This window comes from Leopardus geoffroyi, chromosome A1 (assembly GCF_018350155.1).
Source record: "Leopardus geoffroyi isolate Oge1 chromosome A1, O.geoffroyi_Oge1_pat1.0, whole genome shotgun sequence".
Taxonomy (NCBI): Eukaryota; Metazoa; Chordata; class Mammalia; order Carnivora; family Felidae; genus Leopardus; species Leopardus geoffroyi.
The window spans coordinates 137,253,324-137,271,510 of record NC_059326.1 but is presented as its reverse complement, the minus strand read 5'-3'; the positions used below and the strand labels follow the sequence as shown (position 1 = coordinate 137,271,510).

Genomic DNA, 18,187 nt, shown 5'->3' with positions numbered 1-18,187 from the left:
TGGGATTAGATTTCTGTTTTTGTATCCCAGCTCCACCTCCTATATAACTTTGGGTAAGGGGCTTGGCCTCTCTCAGCCAGGCTGATCCTCTGTACATGGAGATGATAGCACCATGCTCCTGGTAGTAAGGGTTAAACGAGCCATTTTGTGTAGAAGCTGAGTAAAGGCCTGGCCCATGATCACTGCTCAATGAATGTCAGTGAAGGTATCATCATTATTATTCCTTCAGGGGTTTGAGCCTTTGCCTTGTCCTGCCTCCCAGGCTACCGGTTTCTTTTTTTTTTAAGTTGACATTTTCTCATTTCAGAGATCTGTAGAAACGACATGTTTGCACATCAATTTCAGGTGTAACTCAGCTTCATTCACCTGTCATAGACTGCTTTACAGAAATATTTTTCTAGGGAAATGTCACAATTTCATTATTCAGTGCCTCATGTTGTGCTTTGACTCATACCGTTTCCTCCGAGTTAATCCGCCAAGGGTGGTGGTTTGCTGGGGAACTGCACAAAGTATGGAACGCTTCGTGAATGTGCATGTCATCCTTATACAGGGGCCATGCTAATCTTCGCTGTTTCGTCCCAATTTAATATATGTGCTGCTGAAGCGAGCATCAGGCTACTGGCCATCTCCCCTCTGGGAGGCAGTGCAAAGAAGAAGGGAACAAACAGCCTGGAATCACTCTGCCAGGCTCACACGGTGCCCCTGCTACCTTCTTGCTGTTTAAATTTGGGCACATTCTGTAATCTCCCTGTGCTTCAGATCCCTCTCTGCAAGTGGAGGAACAATAGGATCTGCCTCTTAGGGGTGCTGTGAGGATTAATGCATTCATCCCCAAGAAGCCCTTCACTTGGTGCTGGCTGAGTGCCTGCCTCTCACATCCAGGCAGGACATGACACAGTGCCTGTCATCAGCTCAGCACTCAACAAATCACTCTTTGCTGGGTTGAATACAATGTAATAGACTAGCTACCTTTGGCTCCTCCCTGTTTTCCCCTTCCCCAGGTTCCACTGAAAGTCTTTAAACATATGGCCCATGAAGAACAACAGAGATAAGATGGGTGAATCCCTGTTTTCCAGGATCTGAACAATTTCTTGGGATGCAGGATTTTCAGTCTTAAAGTGGGATGGGCCTGTGCAAACCAGAGTGGTTGGTCACCCTACTACTACTTGCATTTTCCATTTTTGGGGCCAAGACTGAGGTGTTTGCTCCTAGAGGCTAATGGCATGGAAAGGTGGCAATGTCGTTGATACTCCCCACCCCCAATTGTTGTTAATGCCTCCTCTCTCCCAAGAGCTACTGAAATATGCAGTCTGTGACTCTACACTGCACCTCCCGTCACAAATGCTGGCGTGTGCTCCCCAGGAGTGGAACGCGTTGGCCAGGGGTGGTGGAAAGACGTACCTCGAACAGAGCGACATTCATCTTAGTCCTGCTTCCAGGTAATCACACTGATTTCTTGAGAGGTTGGTACTGATGGAAACTTGGGGTCCTATTTTGCACCAGACTAGGAGTTGGTACACCTTATTCTAATCTCCACTTTCCTCTTTGAGCTGTGTAACCTTGGATAAGAAGCCTAACTTCTGTGGGGATCCAATGTCCTCATCTGCAAAATAGGAAGAAAATGAGATAATCCATCTAAATCATTGTGCCCCATGGAGCAGGGGCAGTGGCCATCAGGCCAGGGCCTGCATGGTGGACAGGTGATGTGGCTGAGGGGATCAGGAGAGCACGATGCTGCCCGGCTTCCCTGCTTGTGCAGACACTGCTCTGCTCCTCCCTGGTGAATAATGGGTCATTTCCACTTTGATGGAAGGTCTGGTGACTTCATCTGCTGTTACATGAGGCCATGCCCTGAAAATGTCTCACCTTGGGCATGTTACTTAAGCTCTCATAGCCTCAGTTTCCTCATCTATAAAATGAGGATAATTATAATACTCTTTTGTTGAGTTGTTGTGAAAATGGTTCATTAAAGGTCAAGTCTGGATTCAGGAGATGGATTTGTATGGAAGCATATAAAATCAGTCTTGTTATTTTATACCCATACCTCATTCTCTAGTTCAATCATCAAACTCCCATTTATTGAGCACTTACTGTGTGCTAGGTACTGAGCTAGGCCTTGGGGACACAGTGATGAATGGGGCACAGTTCTTGGCCTCGAAGAACTCAAAGGAGGCCAAAGGGATTAGTTAGCAGGTTATTTATTATCCTTCTCCTTTTGTATTTTTAAAACAATTTGTTAAGGGCTCACTGTGGCAAAGATGGCTAGATCTCTAAGCAGTGTAATCTTTCCCTTTCTTTTTACTAACAGAATCCATACATTGCTGTGTGTGGCAAGGTGCCCACTAAAACACCCAGCCTTCTTTTTAGAGATATGTACGTGGTAGAGGGTTGGCAATGAAATATAACCGAAGTCAATGAATGGAGCTTACAGGGAAAGCTCTTTAAAGGGGGATGACTCAGCCAGAAGGCCTCACTTGTCTTTTCCCTGCATCTTCCTTCTCTTTACCTGGAGCACTGAAGTGATGGCTGGAACTCCAGTATTCACCTTATGAGTATGAGGACAGAGATCATACCCTAGAAGCTGGAAGGAGCCTAGGTCCTTCAGGACATTTTGGAGTCACCATATCTGCTTCAGACTATTTAACTCCACACTTTAATAAAAATTTTTTTTAATGTTTATTTATTTTTGGAGAGAGACAGAGTGTGATGGGGGAGGGGCAGAGAGAGAGAGGGAGACACAGAATCTGAAGCAGGCTCCAGGATCTGAACTATCAGCTGAGAGCCCAATGTGGGGCTTGAACCCATGAACTGTGAGATCATGACCTGAGCCAAAGTCAGATGCTTAATCAACTGAGCCACTCAGGTGCCCCTTAATTCCACTTCTTATTGTATAAGGGGGAAAATACCTCTGCTTGATTTAAAACAATATTTTAAGTCACAGTTACTAGTAGCTGAACACAATTTCTAGTTGATCTACCTAATAGATGTAGAGCAGAGCGCAGAAAATGATCTAATTTTTCCCCCGAATGTCAAGAAGTGAAGGTCACAGAAATCTAACAAATGAGAACTTAATGTTGAAACCCAAGACACCCATTAATCTTTCCCAGGGTAGACCAAGAGAAGCTGACTAAACCTGCCTGTTCTTTGTATGGCCTCCATAGGAAAGCTGAGTTTGAAATACCCTTAAATTCTAGTCTCTCTAAGGTTTGACACTGGGGAATTAAATTAACAGTATTAAATTTTTTATTTCAGCTTTGTTGGCACTGGATGATGAGCCTGAATAATCTTTTTTCCTTTTTTAAAAAATATTTATTTATTTTTGAGAGAGAGAGAGAGAGAGACAGACAGACAGACAGACAGACAGAGAGACAGAATGCAAGCAGGGGAGGGGCAGAGAGAGAAGGAGACACAGAATCGAAAGCAGGCTCCAGGCTCTGAGCAGTCAGCACAGAGCCCAACACAGGGCTCGAATTCATGAACCACGAGATCATGACCTGAGCCAAAGTCGGATGCTTAACCAACTGAGCCACTCACGTGCCCTTGAATAATTTTTCTTAGTAGAAGGCTCACAAAGGCTCAAAACATTTATCAGAAACCCAGATTGCTTGGGGCACCTGGGTGGCTCAGTTGGTTAAGCGTCTGGCTCTTGATTTCGGCTCAGGTCATGATCTCAGGGTTCATTAGATTGAGCCCTGTATTGGGTTCTGTGCTGACACTGTGGAGCCTGCTTGGGATTCTCTCTCCCTCTCTCTCTGCCCCTGCTGTGCGCATGTGTGTGCTCTCTCTAAGTAAATAAATAAACTTAAAAAAGAAAGCCAGATTGTTTTATCCATCTGCATATTCCTGTTATAGTTGTATTTTTAACAATGTTAAAGGAATTTAGAATTTTTAAATTCACATAGCACACATTTTTACTCATTCCAAGCAATAATAATAATAGTTTTCACTTACTGAGCACTTACACTTTGCCAGTCATTAATAAATACTTAACAAATATAGTCTCAATTACTTCAACGTCCGTATTGAGAGACATGATATTACTACTGCCATTTTGCAGATGGGAAAACTGAGGCAAAGGTGAGGAGGAAGCATAATGCAGGCTGAGGGCAAAGTGCAAGCTAGCACACCCCGCACACCTCCCCCTGACCCCAGGTGGGATATGTGTGATATTCCTTGGACATTCCCCGCTACCCAGAAACAGGAAAGGACTAAACAAAACAAAACAAAACCCCCAAAACAAGTGGTTAAACTGATAAGAGTCTCCACCAGTTTACAAGAAAAATGCAATCTCCTCAATAGCCTAAAGTCCAGGAACTCCCTACTGTCTTAATGTTAATGCTTTGCTAGAGGAAAAACAACCTTAGCTTGACAATAGCTAGGCCTCCAGTAATCTGTGGGTCTTTAGCATGTGAAAATCTCTTTCAAAACTTCCCTTTTGACTTTACCTCCCTCAGCCCCACAGTATATAAAAATTCACTCTTCACAACCCCAGTGCAGCTCTTCCTGCCCATGGGTCCTGTCCCCGTGCTTTAATAAAATCACCTTTTTGCACCGGAGACCTCTTTAAGAATTCTTTCTTGGCCATCAGCTCCAAAACCCTCATCATCCCAAAACCTCATCAAAGAGACTTTAAGTAGCCTGTTCCAGGTCACACAGCTAAGAAGAGATGATGGGATATGAAGTCAGGTAGACTTAAAAGTAACTTATCCTGTCCTGGAATAGGTGAGTGGCTTTGAACAAAAAGCTGTTTCTTTACATATGAAAAAGGAGATATATTTTCTAGAAACTACTTAAACCTGCCCAAGCACATGCTGAATTCACCCAAGATCTTGGACAGTCTGTGGAAAGCCTCTGGTCTTAGGGGATGGTAAAGAGGATGCTCCCTTACTTGAAGGCAACCAACATGTATAATATTTGTGCATTTGCATCCCCATTTAGAACATCTGAATTCCATGACCATTCACTTAAGCAGGGAGAAAGGAAGACAGAAGAGACATTCAGTATTCAATGCCTGGTAAGTAACCAAGTGCTTATCAGAATGATAGCCTGCTTGATAACATATGGTTTGTTGGCATCCTTCTCTTACCTGTCTCCCTTATCGACACTTCCTGGGATAACCTCCCAAATAAATGACTCAAATCCTTATCTCAGGATCTGCTTCTGAGGAACTCAAATTAACACTCATGTTATCTACAACATCCATCCATCCACCCATCCATCCATCCATCCATCTATCCATCCACTTAACCTTACCAACCTACCAAATGCCAGGAAACATATGGGATACTCAGGATAAGATATAAATAAACCACTGCCCTTGAACTACAGTTGTTCAGTTGAACGACTTTATATTTTCCTTATACCCAGGCAGAGATATTTGATATACTGGCTTCCAAAGAAGCATTGGGAAGACTGGAGAATCCCCTGTTCAGACTCTTGAAGAGGACTTTCTTAGCAGAACCACCCCTGCAGGAGCAAACAGAGCCTGGCATACAGGAGGTATTCAAAAAATACTGAATGAGTATACAAATGGGCAGAATGAACAGATGGATTAATTATAAAGTAGATTACATTTTCTCTGGGATACATCTCCCTTGTTTTAGTTCACAATTAAAACACTATCTCAGAAAAATCAAGAAACTCATTCAGGTGAGGTGAGTGTGGATCCCTTTTGGCAAAGATTTTACATTTAAAAGAAGAGGAAACAGGGCGACAGATGAACCCAAAGAAGAACCTCTGTGCAGGTGTGGAGAGATTTGGGGGTGGCAGTCTTTTTTGGCATGCCTCAAATCAAAGAATACAATAAGGTTAATCCCAGATGCAAGAATGAGCAAGGCCATGTTTTGAGTTCCTGCCCTATTAGTTATTATGTGTAGTCCATGAGCTATTGCTTATGATTACTTATATTTGGGAGTTCTAAGAAGGACAGTTCTTAGCCCTGTGCACCCTGCCATATGGAGGGACCTGATGAGGCCTGAGCCCCAAAGAGTTGCCAACAAGATGAAGGGTGCAGATAATTGGTGTGATAGAAGAGCTCATGGTGGGCTTTTGTTTCATGGTGGGCTCCTGGAATACTTTATGGAGTCTTTGGAAAGGGCTGGAGCTGGTACTCGGATCATGGGTAGGACTTGGCTGGGCAAAGAGAATAGTGTTAATCCTCATTTATCAACTACTTCCTGTGTACAGGCTCTGGGGTAAGGGTTCCTGAGCAGAATATCCTTCCTTTAATCCTCCCTAAACCCAAACATGCATCTGTATCATAATTCCCATTTAAGATGAATGTTAGAAGAATTAAATAATGTGCTCATATGAAAACAATAACTGCTTCCAGAGCCTGCCTCTTTAGCAGCCATTCTGAACCACTCTATTGCTGTGCTATTTCTTAGGGGGCTGGTAGAGAAGTTACAAATGGGGGGGGGGAAGCAGCATTCTTCACTGATCATGGCCATGAGTGAGTGTCAGGACAAGATTGTATCCACTGCTTCCTTGGTGGCAAGTATGCTTGTAGGTCTGAACCAGTCAGAGTGGAATTAGGGGCAGTCTCTGATCGCTTCCACACAGTATGTACCACACCAGTAGGTATTTCTATCTAAGTGGGTCATTCAGGTGTGTGCTCAGGTATCTCGTGCAAAGAAGGCTTCTGTGACTCAGGTGGAACCTAAGTAGGAAACAAGATAAATTCTGACTGGGTGCAGCTGTGGCCTGTGGAGCAGAGCGGCTTCCCCCTTTCCAAAGGCTCAGCCTAAGACACACTTGAATGTCAAGTACTCTTGCACCATGGCCTTACCACCAAAAGAGTTGGGACGCATGAAAATGGAACTCCCACAGGACTTGCTTCATCGTGTACCTCATCTATTGCCACTGTCATTCTTTTTAAAATTTTTAATTGTGGTAAATTACACATAACATAAAATTGACATTTAAGCCACTTGAAACGCACAGTTTAGTAGTGTTAAGTGTATTCACATTGTTTGGCAACCAATGTCCAGAACTCTTTTCATCTTGCAAAACTGAAACTCTACACCCATTAAACAATTCCTCATTCACACTCCCCAGCAATAACCATTCTACTTTTTGACTCTATGAGTTTGAATATTTTAAATATCTCATCTAACTGTAATCATACAGTACTTATTTTTTTGGTTGGCTTATTTCACCTAGCATAATGTCCTCAAGGTTCATCCATGTTGTAGCAGGTGTAGGGACTTCCTTCCTTTTTAAAGCTGGATAGTATTCCACAGATGCACACACCACATTTTGTTTATTATCCATTCATCTGTTCATGGACAGTCAGGTTGCTTCTACCTCTTGGCTACTGTGAATAACACTGTTTATGAATATCGGTGTGCAAATACCTCTTTGAGATCCTATTTTCAATTTTGGGGGGATCCAGACCACTGTTTCTCATGTTCAATGACCACAGTAGACAAAAAAGAAGGGGAAACTGCCAAAAAATAAGAAACTCCATCAAAAGTGGGGTGCTTGGGTGGTTCAGTCAGTTGAGTGTCTGACTCTTGATTTCGGCTTAGGTCATGATCTCATGATTCGTGAGTTGAGCCCTTCATTGGGCTCTGTGCTGACAGCCTGGAGCTTGCTTGGGATTCTCTTTCTCCCTCTCTCTGGCCCTCCCCTGTACACTTGCTCTCTCTAAAAAATAAACATTAAAAAAAAACTTCACCAAAAGGTTGCAGATGGCTGTGTAAAAAGCCATAAAGGCAGTGTAATAGCCCAGTTAAGAGAGAAAAGAAACTGACATACTAAGAAACAGGCATACTAAGCAATTCCAGAAGCAATTTCTAAGCCCCAAATGTTGGGCAGCTGCCAATCCTCATGGGACTAGAACAGACTCTGGATCTGCCATGTCCAATTCCCTCATGGGCTCTTCAGTGGTACCATGGTTAAATCCTTGCCTTGGGTCCTGAATTCAGCTGAGCGTTATTTGGAACTTGTTCTCCTGAAGAGTCAAGTCTAAATAGTCAGCCCTTGATTCAAGCCATAACAACCAGCCACTCCCAGCTCTGTTCTAGAGGCTCAAGAAAAGGCAATGTCTTGAAAGATACTGTTCAGCCTTCAACTGTCCCTTCTCCTTAGCTGTGAAAAGAAAGTCTCGGCCTATCACCAGAGCCCAACTGCACACTATCTGGGCTCTCGGGAAGGTGGACTGAAGTGTGGTTTGCTCTAGTTTTGCTGTTTAGGGCTAGATACATGGAAGATGTCCTTTACAGAGACCATGTGTACCACTCCCTCTTCTGGGAGAGATGGAAGGGCTTGTAGGAGGTCCCCCACATCTGCTAAAAAGGCCTGGTTCTGGGGGAAGCAGGATGGCCTTCAGCACAAGGTGAGGATGCCTCATCTGCTCGGCAGGAGCTGTCTATCCCTTCTAAAGTTCTGAGCTCCAAGTACCAGGCTGTGGCTGGCTCCAGGGGAATGGGGGCGGGGGTGCCAGAAGGCAATGGAAGCCTGCTTAGGACTCAATTTTTTTGTGCTGGGAGCCCAAGAGAGAGGCCTTGATGCTCTTTGTCCCAACTCTGCACTAAGGAGGCTTCTGGCTGACATTCGACTATGGGCTAAGTCTAACAGGCCTGCAAAGGGAACAGGGTGTGACTCTGGTTCCAGAGGCATGCTTCCCAGACGCTGTGTTCTTTGCCTCCGGGAGGCAAGGGCTGTTTGGGTCTGCAGCATTGGGAGTGCAGACTAGCCCCTTTTCAAGGTCTGCACTTAGAATGCTCTTAGAGCAAGACGGGACCCTGGAGATCATCTGGTTCAAGCCAATAATTTTATAGAAGTTTTAATCGATTCAGACATGTGAAATGACTTGCCCCAGGCCATAGTGTTAAAAAAGCAGATCCAGCAGTGTCACCCGAAGTTTCTTCCCTCCACTCTGTGGGGCCTCCTCTGAAGTTAGGAACACAGTCTCAAGCTAATTGTCTGAAGCAAGAGAAACACAGCTTCAATTATGAATAAGGCTGTCATGAAGACATGTGCCACACGGGCAGGTAATAACAGGTGTGTGTAGAGAATAGAAAATGTGCCTTTGGTCAGTTTAGGAGACGGCTCTTCTTGAAATATCTGTTACTAGTCAAGTTCTTGAAAGATTCCTTATATTCACAGAAAGAACCTATATTCTCAGCCTCCATTTAGTTATTCTCTTGAGCTGAGCCTCCTCTCTTCTGGTCGCTTGAGTAATAGTTCTCTCCTTAGACTTCAAATCTACAAACCCAAATGATCTTTTCTTTTTGTTGATCTGTCTTCTATTTTCTCCTTGACTGGCTTCTCCAGACCTGGAGGTATTTGCTGTCTGGAGAAGCCAGGGCAGTATCTCTTCCAGTAATCTAGAGCCTTCTACACTGAGCCCAGACACTCCAGACTGCACCCACTGTCAATTCCTGAGCATCTGCTATGTGCTGGAAGTGTTCCACATACTCTTCTAACCTTCACAATTGTCCTAAGTGACAGCCACAGTAACACTCTGCAGAAATGGAGGCTGGGAGGCTCTGACTTGCTTGAAGTTCTTTTTTATTTTTTAATGTTTATTTTTGAGAGAGAGAGAGGGAGGCAGACTGCAAGTGGGGGAGGGGCAGAGAGGGAGACACAGAATCCGAAGTAGGCTCCAGGCTCTGAGCTGTCAGCCCAGAGCCCAACGTGGGGCTCGAACTCACGAACTGCAATATCATGACCTGAGCTGAAGTAGGATGCTTAACCAACTGAGCCACCCAAGGGTCCCTGAGTTGCCTGAAGTTCTAAGATGAGAGGAGGACAGAGAGAGAGAAGGAGAGAGAAGGAAAGGCAGACAGAGAGACAGAAAGGGAGAGAAAAAGGGGCTGGGAAAGAAAGAGAGTATCTTCCCCCCACCACACCCGACCCTGCCCTCCAATGTTGCCTGGTGAGAGACGCTTGGGAGCCAACTGAGTAACATACAAGACCCCCATGATTCATACTGTTTATAAAGGGAGGCCCAGAAACGGGGCATGGGTTAGCCGTTCGGCATTATTTGAGGCTGTATTCTGAGGCTCGGACTTCAGGATGAATAGTCATGGAATGGGTTATCCCACCTGTGTTCACCTTGAGGCATCTAAATAGATTAGAGCTGCAGCAGAAACCTTCCCTCAATGTGCAGACAGGAGTCTAGAGAGGACACTGCCTTCCTCAGAGAATGAGGTTTACTCTCTCTCCAAGGACACAGCAGAGTCTCCTATGCCTGCTCATCCTTCAGAGGTATGTCCATAAGGGAGTTTGTGAGGCACTGGACCACAGAGTCCCATGCTTGGAAGAGACCTTGGAGATCATCTGGACCAGTGATGTTCAAATGTGTCTTTAGCAGAAGAAACGTTATCCATAAGAAATCTTATAGGGAGATTGTAGCAGATGCTATTGATATCCTGCATATGTCTCCCTCAGCCCACCACAGGGACCACCTGTAGGAGCTTCCGGCTGCTCTTGAGGCTGTGACTGGCCAGGCCGAGGTCACATACACTTTTTTGAATTAAAGGAATAGGGCAGTCCCAGCTCTGCATCCTGAGACTGGCAGACAGGTGATCTCTGAAAGCATCAGAGGGCATTAGTAGACGAGTCAGTGGACACTGACTATGCAAAAGCAACAGACGTCAATTCTAGCCATATCACTTCAACTTTTTTTTTTTAATATTTATTTATTTTTGAGAGAGAGAGAGAGAGAGACAGGGTATGAGTGGGGGTGGGGCAGAGAGCAAGGAAGACAGAATCCGAAGCAGACTCCAGGCTCTGAGCTGCCAGCACAGTGAGCCCAATGTGGGGCTTGAACTCATGGCCTGTGGGATCATGACCTGAGCCAAAGTCAGACATTTAACCAACTGAGCCACCCAGATGCCCCCATATCACTCCAAATTTAATGTGCACCCAAGCCACCTGGGGACCGTGTTAGACACAGATTCCTAGGGCTTACACTAAAGATTCTAATTCAGAAAAGCTGGAATAGGGCCCATGAATCTGCATTTCTAAGAGAGCTTATGTTGCCTGTGCCTGCTCCTGGCACGACGGTGCTCCTTGACCATTAAGTTTCTCAAGTTGCTCGTGAAGCTTCTGGAATAATGTGTCCTGGAGGCAGGTCCCCTTGAGGAGTCTGTGTGATATGGCCAGAGAGAAGTCTACTTTGACATGTTTTCCTGGTTATTACTGTCCTCTTTGGTCTTCCTGTAGATCAGGAGCTGGTGGGCTTGGCCAAAGGATGCATGTGTGGCAACCCAAAGCTATCGCATAATAAGTCTTTCTCCAAGTCCCTTTGGGGAAGGCCTCTTTCCCCTATAGATCCTTCCCTAAAACGTTCTGTCTTAGGAAGAAGAAAAGAAAAGGGAATGCAGTGGAAGGACCCAGGGCACGGGTGTGGGCCATATGGGAGTGCTTTGTCCATCCTGAAGAAGGAAGTTTCTGAAAGTGAAGATAGTATGCTTTACCTCCTAACCCCTCACCTCAGCAGAGGGCAGGGAGGGGCTGGGCTTTAGAGACAATCGCCCCGGAATTCCTATGTGCTGACTTTCAAAGATATCCAGATGTACCTCAAGACTGACCTGCGGAGACAGAGCTGGGTTGAGGTGAGACTTGACAGGCCCCACGGCTGCCAAGGCAGTATCTTACCTACTCGAGGCAGCGGAAATGCTAATATCTCCAGACCAGCCCAAGACACACATAATAGACGTGTAAAATGAGCCATATGTGCAGGTTCCATTTTTCAGTTGCCAGATTACAAAAGTAAAAAGAAACAAGTGATCCTGATTTTCATAATACATTTTATTGAACCCAACATACACAACTTGTTATCACTTCAACATGTACACAATCAGGAAGTTATTACTGAGATATTCTACATTCTTTCCTTCATGTAAAAATCTTAGAAAGTTGATGTGTATTGTACAGTTATGGCACATCTCCCTGGGGACCAGCCACCTTTCAAGTGCTCCCTAACCACACGGGGCCAGTGGCTACTGATCTGAAAGCTGTCCTTGATCTCTCCCCCATTTTCTTCCTCTTCCAGGAAGACGTCACTATCACCTGGAGGCTGAAGAGAGGTGGTAGCAGGCCTGGCAGAGGGACAGCTGCAATGGCGGAGGCAGCTGTGAAAGCGCAGACAGAAGGAGGGCAACCGGCTCGTTCTGTGACCAGTTTGAGTCACGGTGGAGAGCCAAAGCAAAGGACTCTTCAAAACTGAGAACAAACTGAGGGCTGATGGGGGGAGGGAGGGAGGGGAGGGTGGGTGATGGGTATTGAAGAGGGCATTTTTTGGGATGAGCCATGGGTGTTGTATGGGAACCAATGTGACAATAAATTTCATATATTTAAAAAATAATAATAAATAAATATTCTTGGAGAAAAAAAGTCACGGTGGGGGCAGGGAGGCTGGAAGGCAGGGTGGGAGAGGTGCTCTCTTCTGAGGGCCTTCGTGTGTGTGTGTGTGTATGTGTGCGTGTGTGTGTGTGCGTGTGTGGTGGGGGGGTGGAGAGCAGGAGGGAGAGACTCAGTAGGGGAGGGGTGCTGAGGGAAAATGGAAGGATATGTCGGATTCACAAAAATAGACCTGTGTCTGTAGGCTGGTTACCAAAACTCAAAATACCATTTCCCTCCATGACAGGGACAAGGGGGATGTTAAAGAGGTACATGCTTTTACAATTAAAATACTCAGGAAAGACAATGAAGACCAGGGCCCTTGGAAATGTCAGGACCCGGGGCTTTTTTAAAAATTTGGTTTGAACATTTAAAGTGCCTCATGTACAATCTTCCATTGGCTTCTAAGCTGTGCAGACAGATGTGCTATCTTTGAAAAGCAGCTGGTCAAACACTGTCTCACAGGTTGTGGTCACAGAGCTCGGAGACTTTTGGGAAGAGGGCTTTACCCCATCACTGGGGACTATGAGCCCTGGACACCCCTCTTGTTACTTGCCAGGCCTCTGCCTCTCTGATCCTCAACTTCTCTTCTACCACAGATGGGTAATAATCGTTTATACCTCATGGGATGTTGAGAGTAGCACACGAGGTAATCGTAACTTAGCACAATGCCTGGCACATGCCATCACGACCATTTCTCTTGGGAGACACTGGTTCTTCCGAGTTTCAGTGCCCCGCTGACCAGGTGGAATCTTCTCATTTGCCAAACTGCTATGTGTCTCAATTAGACAGTGCAACATGACAGATGTGGCATAGGACACGCAGAAAAGTGGGAGGTGGCCATGGCTGCTTAGGGAATTGACGGCAGAACTCAAGGCAAAACCTAGAATTTCTGTTTCCCAGGGCTTATGTAGCAGGGTCTTCTGAGTCTCCGAACTAGTGTCTTAAATTTCAGAAAGCATAGAGAGGAAATGGATAAGGCAGGGTTTGAATATGTAACCACAGAGCAAATACAGCAGCCTAATATAAAAAGACAAAAAAGCAACCCTTCCATGTAAGTACCATTCAATAGAATAGGTGACATAATGTAATATGGAGTCACCAAAAATGCTGAGAGTAAAAACTGATGTGACATGGGGGGGGGGGGGCGCGGCGGGGAAACCTTCCATCTATGTCAAGTGAAAGAAAGAAAAAAACAGGAAATAAAATTGCACAAAATTTAATGCTAAAAATTAAAAAAAAATATATATATATACACACATACACACACATACCAGAATACTCTAAACCAGATATTATATTTGCTTTTCTCTGTTGGAGAAGAGTTCTTTTCTTGATGCTTTGGTGTATTTTCTACAAAGAACACTCGCTACTTTCACAATCAGGGAAAACAATGAAGGTTATGAAAGATTTTCAGTCTCCGGTTTCCACCAGGGAGCCTGTAGCTCATTCTCTCTCTCTCAGCCTTGCAGGATTCCTTGTGGCTTCAAAGCCTGCTCTGTTTACAAAAGGATGATTATGTGGGGTGTCCAGGGAGATTGACTGAGAGAGAACAAAGTGAGACATGTTTTATTGAAGACGCTAACCAGAGTCAAGGCAGCCTCACAACAGAAACCTTTAATGAATTCAGCGGATGGCTGTTCCAGTCAAAGTAAATTGGGTAAATGGCAAATGGGAATGTTCGCTAGCTCTGCAAGGGAGGATGATAGACTTCTTTATCTATTTCTACAGGGAAGAGATTACAAATAAAGTTCAGATGATCACGATTTTTATTTAGTTGGGGATGGATTAACTCAGTTTATCGGGAGTCTGGAGAGCTCAGTGGCAGAGGTCCGTCCTTGCCCCTCATCCGACAGGTTTTCTGACCACCTTACTTGTAAATCACGAGCGGGTTCGGCTTCCATTCTCCCAGGCTTCAGGGTCTTGCCGGTGGCTGTCTTCCCAGACTTGCCTATTCCGTCTTGCTACCTGATTGAAGTTCTTCTGCCTTATATCTGATTGTTCCTCTCTGCCCAGCCACTTTGCGTCTGTCCATTGTCCGAGTATTTCTTTGTTGCATTTGACCCTTAGCCTGTTCCTCAGTTCCCTGCCCTGCAGCTTTGGCGGAATGACTCCTGCTTCTCTTTCATGTCTGGTCTCAGCCGCAAGAGGCCCCTGCCCCAGGTGAGAGCCCTGCTCCTCCTGTGTGTGCAGGAGAGATAGCTGCACACGACTGACCATTTGAATTTTCTCTGTATCACAACCACAGAATCTTTGTGACTCTGTTATTCTTGACAGTCATTCTACAGCTGTCAGAGCACAGAAGACTGGGAGATGGATACTGATGGGGCAGGCCTGTCCAATGAACTCAGTTCTGTCGCTTTCTCGTTGGGAGACGTTGGGGAAGCTGTTTAAACTCTTTCAGCCTCAACTCCTCATCTGCAAAATGCTGATTGTAACAGTTTCTTGCTAAGGTGAGTTATGACATGTAAAGTTCATCTACCTGGGCTGGCATCTAGCTAGCATTCAATTAATATTAAATGTTACAATATTTTTATTTTATTACAAAAGCAATCTAACCTATCATGTGGTAAGAGCATGGGCTCCAGAGTCAGAAAGACCTGTTCAAACTGCTCCTCTGACCACTGCTACCTGTGGCACACACCTATGTGCTTCGGTTCCTTCTATAAAATGGGATCATAAGGAGTACTGACTCTAGGGCTTGCAGTAGGGACTAAATAAAACAATGTATATGAAGCCCTTGCAAAGTGCCTGGTACACAGTGCCCCCGGATGTTTGTTATTGTTTGACTATGTATGATGAACAGCCTCACCAGCTTTTTCTAGGAAGGGGGACTATGAAATTATTTATTATCATTATCTTTGTAGCATTCCAGAGTTGAGATTTGAATTCTAAAGTAGATGCAAACTTCGTGGCTGTCCTGAAGCATCATAACAATAAAAGAGTGAGATTAGGACCAGAATTGGCAAGCTTGGTTTTCCCTCTGTCCAGGAGAATGAGCTCATTTTATCCTAAACCAGATTCTATTTGTCTCGAAGGCACATGCACTGAAACCAAGGGGCATCTGAACGGGTGAATCTGGCAGCCAACGACAATGTATTTAGATGCACATGTGGATCGTAAGGTTGACAGTCTGGTTTCTTTGCTTCATTATTATAATATAAAGTAAGAGTAAGAACCCTTTAAAAAATTATATTCTGTTTAAGACTACAAAAGTGACTCAAATTTATCCCAGGAATCACTGGGAACGGGAAAACATGACCTCATGGAGCCCGTTAGAGGTGGCTAGTCATCTTCTAGAGAAAGCCAGCTCTTGACAGCATTACAAACTCTCCCTAGTCTAAAATGATCATAAAGCCCAAGGAGGAGAACTTTCCTCTTTGAGGGAAACAGGCTTTATGAAAACCAAACTTTGTAATCATTTAAATCACTCACACATGAGTTCCCATTTCCTGAAAGCCTCTGTAGTGAAATCTACATGTTAGAAAACATCATAACTGAATCCTAGATTTGCCAAAACAAGTCATTTCAGTACTAACGCAATATGAGAGTTGCTTTGTACATGAAATGGGGCTTTCACATCAGATATTAAAAAAGATTTTATATCCACTGGCTCATTCATGATGACTGGGCTTTATGAACCAGGTACCAGACAGGTTTTCTAAGTCATACCAAATACCAAGGAATCCAGGGACTGGTGCTTAGCGCTGAGTTCCTCAGCAGAGAGTTAGTTAGTTACACATCAGAGTGAGGATTCTATATTCAAACCTAGATTCTCGGGACACATTGTTTCCCTGCACACAACACCTGGATGGTTAGTTTCTGTAGCAGGGAACAAGTCCTTAAGGCTAAGCCTGTTTAGAAAGCTAGTCAGAGAAGAGCCATTGTTCATAACCTCAAGGTCTGTATGGATTTAATTGAAGTGGTTAAAAAGGAGGGGAACACCCCAAACCAAACAAAAACACAAACTCAGCAGCTCTCCTCAATTAAAAAGTAGTTTGCTTAGCAGAGGCTGTTAAGTAAAAATGGAAGAGTATGCTTTTTTTTTTAAATTTATTTTTAACGCTTATTTATTTTTGAGACGGAGAGAGACACAGCATGAACGGGGGAGGGGCAGAGAGAGAGGGAGACACTGAATCGGAAGCAGGCTCCAGGCTCTGAGCCATCAGCCCAGAGCCCGATGCGGGGCTCGAACTCGCGGACCGCGAGATCGTGACCTGAGCTGAAGTCGGATGCTTAACTGACTGAGCCACCCAGGCACCCCGTGCTTTTTTTTTTTTTTAATAGCAATAGAAGGCCTATGCACAAATGTCACAGTTAGTATTTTCTATGTTCCACACTGACACCGATCAGGCAGTGTTTAAGAAACTCCCACATACATCTGGGAGTGCATGCTACACAAATCAGTCTACTACACATTGCAAAAGGAAGAAGCCTAATAAACCCAATAATATAATTATGTAACAGTTCCATGGGAAAGCCAATATATTTAATAGTTGTCTAAAATCTGTGTTTTTAAAAACTTGCAGGGATGTCTTTGTGGCTCAGTTGGTTAAATGTCTGACTCTTCATTTTGCAGGATCAAGCCCTGCATCCGGCTCTGCGCTGACAGCCTTTCTAGTAAGTAGAAACAAGGTGGGATATTTGGGAGTCAGGCTGGTATCCACCACCCTCTGCCTTTCTCCCCACCAGAGCCCATGGCAGACATTTTTCACTGTTAACAGGATTTTCTCTTCTGACCTTAGGCCCAGCCTCAAAATGTCTAAAAAAATTTTTTTTTAATGTTTATTTATTATTGATACACAGAGAGAGACAGAGCATGATCATGGCAAGGGCACAGATGCGGAATCTGAGGCAGGCTCCAGGCTCTGAACTGCCAGCACAGAGCCTGATGCGGGGCTCGAACTCACAAACCGTGAGATCATGACCTGAGCCACAGTTGGACGCTTAACTGACTGAGCCACCCAGGCGCCCCTCCAAATGCTTTTTAACACAGAATTCACTCACCACCAATGCATCCAATTGGGCATATGAGTTACAATTTATTTGCCTTCTCTAGTATACTGAAGAAAATATGGCCTTTAGACTCACACCTAATTTTAAGTACCCGCTTGACCCATTCCTAGCTTTGTGGTCTTGGGTAAGTTATGTATGTTTTTGAATTTCACTTCCCCCATAAGTTAAAAGGAAGAAAAAACAATTCCCACCTTACAGTTTCATGTAAGGTGAATGACAAGGAGAGGGTCAGGCACATAGTAGGCCCTTAATAATCGTAGCCAGAATTGTAGATTGTGGGGTCAGGAGAGTGAATATGGCTGCCAATGGCCTTAAGGTACAAATATAAAAATAGGTAAGACTCCAACATGGAGCCTTGGAAGGCCTTGTTCCATAAGAACCCTAGCCTGAGTGGAATCCCACATTTTACAAGGAAGGTTCAAGCTGTGGAGGAAATAAATGGGACCTGCCAAATCACACGAGTTCACTGCGTGACCCGCTGACTGCACCTGGGGTAAATGCTCAGATGACAGCAATTCTTCAGTCTGTGATGTCTGCAGTTAGCCCCTGGATTCTGAGAGCAGCAGGAAAACAACATGGGTGAGATACCCAGAGGCCACCTCCCCTGCCCAAACTGCCATCTCTTCTCTCTTCATCCCTACCACAGCCCTGTAACGTGTGTGGTTACGGGGACAGTGCCTGTTTCACCAATCAGAACACTGAGGTCAGTGGAAGGGGTAGAGCTGAGATCTGAGTTCATGCGGTGAGACTCCGGGGCTCTGTGCCAGGAACTAGACACAGTCACGAAATGCATGAATAAATAAATCCTTCCAGGGGA

General features: G+C 44.8%; 1 non-coding gene across 1 annotated transcript; it reads right to left on the bottom strand.

Moving 5' to 3' along the window:
- Window positions 1–505: 505 nt before the first annotated feature.
- LOC123581625 lies at window positions 506–610 on the bottom strand. Its single transcript, XR_006703871.1, has one exon. It is a non-coding gene; the product is annotated as a U6 spliceosomal RNA (small nuclear RNA).
- Window positions 611–18,187: the final 17,577 nt, after the last annotated feature.